The following is a 6,000-nucleotide window of genomic DNA, read 5'->3' on the forward strand; positions in this document are numbered from 1 at the left end:
GAGCTGGGAGGCAGCTGGCCATGCACCGGGCCTGGGCTTCAGTCTTAGTGGTGACGAACAAGGCCAGGCAGGAGGGTGAAGGACCCAAGTGCAATCTGTGGCCCTGAAATGTGGGGTCCAGCATAGACCAAGGGCTTCTCACCAGCAGGGACCCTGGGTTAAGATGACTTCTTTTAAATGGAACAAGATGACTCGGCACAACTACAAAAGAGGAGTCTCCTTTTCCTTCTGAAAAGAAGCAAAGATGTAAGAGAAAAATTTGACCTGGTCTGTAATTCTGCCAAATAATGGTGGAAGCAACAGAGCTGTTCCTGTTGGATTTACACCTGCCTCGCGAGAGCTCCCCGTCACTATCAAAAGCCAAGGGTTGAGCCTCAGTCTCATTGTGAGAAAGATCATCAGATGCTGCCCCCAACACCTGACCAGCACTCCTCAGAACCATCAAGGCCATCGACAACAAGGAAGTCAGAGAAAGTGCCACAGCAGGGAGGATTTTAGGATCCTGGGGAGGAAATGTAATGTGGTGTCCAGGATGGGATCCTGGAACAGAAAGAGACATTAGATGAAAACCAAGGAAATCCAAATAAACTATGGACTTTTGTTAATAATGTATCATTCATGATACATTGAATATTATACAATGAACATTAATGTTCATTAATGAGCCTCACATGGGGCTCCTCGCTCAGTGCAGGGTCTGCTTGGGATTCACTCTCTCCCTCTGGCCCTCCCTCTGCTTTCTAAATAAATAAACAAACAAACAAATAGATAAATAAAATCTTTAAAAACAAATTAGTTCATTAATTGTAACAAATGTACCAGCTGATGTAAGATGTTTGTAAATACCGGAAATGGGGTATGGAATGTACTGGAACCTTCTGTACTATCTTAATTTTTCTGTAAACCTAAAACCGTTCTAAAAAATAAAGTCTAATTCAAAAAAACAAATCAAGGGCCAAGAGCACACACCTGGAAGCCAGGTTGCCTTGGGTCCAATCCTGTCTGTCCTCACCTTGGGTAAGCCACTTAACCCTTCTGTGCCTTGGTTTCTTCTTTGTAAAATGGGAATAATCACAGTAGCTCTGCTTGTCCTGGGGACTAAACTCTGGAAGAGTGTCTGGCACCAAGTAAGTGCTGCTAGTGTTTATTTAATACATAAAACTAAAGGTGTGAGTCCACCTCACATGTTCTTTGAAACAAGAAGAGCACACATTAGCTGAGGTTTTTTTTCTTAAAAAAAAAGAAAAGAAAACAAGTGTTGGTGAGGATGTGGAGTAAAGGAACTCTTGTGCACTGTTGGTGGGAATGTAAATTGATGCAGCCGCTGTGGAAAATAGTATGGAGATTCCTCGAAAAAAATATAAATAGAAATACCATACGATCCAGTAATTCCACTATTGGGTACTTACCCAGGGAAAACACTAACTCAAAAAGATATATGCACCCCTATGTTTACTGCAGTATTATTTACAATAGCCAAGACATGGAAGCAACTCAGGTGTTCATCAATAGACAAATGGATAAGGAAAATGTGACACACACACACACACACACACACACACACACACACACACACAGGAATATTATGCAGCCATAAGAGAGGATGAGATTATGCCATTTGAGACAGCATGGATGGACCTAGAGGGTATTATGTTAAGTGAAATAAGTCAGGCTGAGAAAGACAAGTACCATATGATTCCACTCATAAATGGAATCTAAAAGAAAAATGGATAAACAAAAAGCAGAATCAGAACTATAAATACAGAGAACAAACGGATGGTTGCGGGGGGTGGGGGGACAGTTGGGCAAAACAGGTGAAGGGGAGGGGGAGATACAGACCTCCAGTTATGGAATGAGTAAAGCACAGGAATAAAAAGCAGAGCATAAGGAATACAGTCAGTGATATTGTAATAGGGATGTCATGGGACAGATGGTAGTTATACTTGTGGTGAGCGTAGATAGCATCATGTATAAACTTGTCAAATCACTAAGTTGTACACCTGAAACTAATGTAACATTATGTGTCAACTATACTCATATTAAAAAAAAAAAGGAGCATGCTCAGGGCTCACTTTGGGCTATGCTATTGTGTAAACCCTGCAACGTGCCCATTCCCTGCAGCATGGCCTGAGTTCAGCTCCTCCTGCTCTTTCTCTTGAACGTTTCCCATCCTTTGCCAGGTTCAGATGAGATGCGCCCACCTGGAAACCTCCCCCAGAGTTGGTATCAGCAAAGGCAGATTCACTGCCTCCTTCTGTCCTCCCTCTTCTTTCAGCCCTGGAAACATCCTACTCAATTGGGGACGCAGCAATATTCCCAGACACCCCCAATCTCAGCACCCTCCCCCAGCCCCAGACTGCCCAGCTGCCTCTCCTGCCAGCATGGACACCCGTCCAGCGCTGAGCACCTTGGGAAGGAAGGGCACGTCACCACCCAACAGGATGCTTGGGAAACACGTGTGTTCCTTATTGCTCAGGAAGAGGTCTCCCTCAAGAACAATCCTGATCTTTGTCCAAACGATTGAGAGCTTGACACAAGTCATCTTCCTGTGAGCATCTGAAAAAAGCCTGTGTCCAAGCAGAATCAGACGCACACATCTGCTGTTTCCTTCAGTCCAGAGCTCGGGTTCCTGGAGCTATTTCCTGCTTGTGCTCATGGCCACACACCCCCTCTGGGGCCATAGGTAAAAGGAAAGCCAAACACTGCTCCGTCCGACGTGGCTGCCACTGAAAGTCTACAGCTACAGGATGGAGCTGAATCTCCCAGAACTATTCTCCGGTGGGTTCCCCCACTCTCTGCTGAAGAGGACTGTTTTTGGCCCAAACTCTCGAGACACTAGCAAAGGGGGTTGTTCAGATGACCCTCATTTTACAGGTGAAGAAACCGAGACCTTCTGAAGACAACAGAGACTTCAGCCATGTTTCCTGTTTGGAGAAGGGATTGCCATTTCCCATCCACCTTCTATCTGGGCTTAGCTCATTTTCTTTGCTTTTCTTTGCTCTCCATCATGCCGGTGTTTGGCAATGACCTACATAGACCACATGCCTAATAATAACATGGGCTTTGTTAGCACCTAACATTCAAGAGCCTCTGGGGATTTGGCAAAAACAATATTTACTAAATCATCTGCTTGTTGCAAACAAACCCTCACGCCTCTGGGGCAGCCTTAAAGAGAAGACACTGCTGGCTGGGCGTACCTGACACAGCAGCCCCTTGACTTTTTCTCTTTTTCATTTTTTAATATGGAAATCCTGCCCCTGGCTCAGTTGCACGGGGTCAATATTTAACATATATAGCAACTAGTATGCTCAGGTATTGACCAGCCAGAATGGATGTCAGCCAGGGTACCCAACTAGGGCCCTACCCTCACCTCCGCCCCCTGTTGGCCAGGCAGTGCTCCTGAAGCTGCAGGATTAGGGGAAGGTCCAGAGAGTTCCAGGGAAGGAGTCTTGGTGGTCAGGGCAGCAGGACAATGGCTGTGCCACGTGATAGGGAAATAATTCAGTGTTTAACCAGCTGACTGCCAACCCTAAATGCAACATATTCTCAATTCCTAGAGAGTACAGATCCATACCACCCGGCTGGACATGGACTTACCCATAAGCCTATGTGATGGTTGATTATGGCAGGCCAAGGAGCAGAGGTGTTTGGATTTAAGAACCTTGAGGATTTCATTTTAGTACCTGCCACCTCCCCTCTGGGCTACTGGAGCTGGAAGTGCAACTGGAGATGGGTTGGGTGAATAGATGTAGGAAGTGGGCGTCAGTGGCAAATGATAGCATGAGATGGTTGAAGCTGGAGAAACCCAAGAGGGTCCCCAAGTCCAAAGGACAAGTGTGGAGTTAGACCTGAGAGACAGGACAATCGAGGCAGATGCTGGGAAGATCCTAGAGGGTCAAGAGGACCAGAGCATAATGAAGCAAGGGAGTCTAAAACCATCGCCTCAAAAACTCGACCATCCTTGCCATGGGAAGCGTAGCTGTGGTTCAGTGTAAGGAAGGGGTAGAGCTACTCAGTACTTGCCTCATAACCTGCTTGTGAAAAGATTTTCCCGAGTGTTTGCAGCTAGCTCACATAGCAAGTTCCTTCTAGAAAAGTTGTTCCAGATGCCAAAGCTGATCCGTCAGAGACCTTCCCCATTCGAAGGGCTACTTCCCACTGGGAAAAAGCATGATTTAGATGAGTGATCATTTCCATCAGAGTCCAAATTCTTTATGACTTGGGCAGTACAGATATTCTAACATAGTCATTTTCAAACTGGGCTGGAAGGCCACTGGTGGGATTCATGAAATCTCTGATGGATGCAAATTGCTCTACAAACATGTGAGTCCTTACTTCTGCTTGTCTGAGTGAATGCCACACAATCCTCCAACTGTCGTTTATGAAGAACTCATCGCTTCTTACCGGTAACTTATTAAGTGAATCACTAAGGATGACTGAATTTGGAATTTGCAAATCCAAATTAGTGTGTGACTAGGATACTTTTACTCTGCATTCTACCCAGACCCAGTCATCCATGCCACATGTGGCAATTTTCAAAACTCCTGCTGGGCATGCATCACTGTGCATGGCCAGAATGCCCCGACTTAAGAGGAGGCAAGCTCTGTTACCGCTTTCATCAGTTGTTGCTACTATGTTATCCACGTACTACAGCTGGTTACAGATTATCTGATCTTCTCTCCAGTGTTTAGGATCCCATATTCATCCCATTGGTAGTTGGGGGCCATAATTGTCTAATAACTAGATTGGAAGAAATGCCTACATTGTGGTTCAGATAGGAATCATCGATGCCCCTACTGCAAAAGCAAGCGTTTACATAATACCACCCCTCTCCCTAAAATGCAAGCTACTTGTACAGTGACACTTTGTGCAGTGACACTGTGGCAAACAAGTCACATCTTTTTTCCACTGGAAAGTATGAAAGGGTAGAATGGGTGCAGAGTGAGGTCTATCACCCCACCTAAGTGGCTTGGAGTAAAAAAATGTCTAAAGGTTATTGCTCCCCTCGGGGAAGTTTTTCTAAGTGTAATTTTATTTTTTTAATAGATTATAAATTCCTGTGACTCAAAAGTCAACACAATACTAAAAGGCAGAATTGAGACATTTCATTCCCACTGCTCCCCAGTCTACATGGATCCTCCACCCCACACACTAGAAGTCACCACTGTAATTTGTTTCTTGTAAACCCTTCAGTGTGGCTTTACTCAAATAGAGAGTATTTTCCCCAAAAAAGAGGTTTTAAATATCTCACTAATGCACAGAGCTCCCCTGACCTCACATTAAAAGGTAATGTTAAATAAGGTAGATAAATTCAGAAGTGACCCCTGGAGACTGAAATTGTCTCTGAGGTTTTTCTTCCTATGAGTGTCAGCAGCAGCGACCTTTTTTAAATACACCTGGCTCTTGGGAAAACAATAGAATAGTTTTTCTCTGGCTCCCTGGTTCCTCCGCTTCCTCCTGTGTCAATAACCCCCGCAAAGGTCTCTGACAAAGTCTCACCTCCACCTCCACCAAACTCACCTGTCTAGAGGCCCATCACATCTGTGCCTGTGGGGATGGGTGAATGGATTGTCCTGCGTACAATATTCAAGGAAGAAATGGCTGGCTGGCTCAAATCAAATTTCTTCCAACTGGAAACAGTCCTTTCAAAATTGATCCAGTGGAGAAACTTGATTCTGGAGCACGTCCCAAGCATGCAATATCCAACCTATTTATGGAGTGTGTATCATGTGCCAAGTGTTATGGCAGGTGCCAGGAGGAAGGGTGAGCAGGACACAGTTCCTGTCCTCACAGGCCTCACAGCCTCAGGAGAGGTACAAGACATTGTTATAAGAGCCTTCAGGAGGGCCCCCTAGCTAGGGTGGAGAGCTCAGAGGCTTCGCAGGGGAAGCCTCATCAAAACTGTGATAAGAGGGGCAAGAAGGTTCAGCTGGACAGTGAGCGGGGGCCTGAGGTGACATTACATGCTGAGACCTCAGCATGAACAAACCAGTCATTCCT

The sequence above is a fragment of the Callorhinus ursinus genome, unplaced genomic scaffold (assembly GCF_003265705.2).
Source record: "Callorhinus ursinus isolate GAN/ISIS: 27379988/994484 unplaced genomic scaffold, GSC_fseal_2.0 scaffold1, whole genome shotgun sequence".
Taxonomy (NCBI): Eukaryota; Metazoa; Chordata; class Mammalia; order Carnivora; family Otariidae; genus Callorhinus; species Callorhinus ursinus.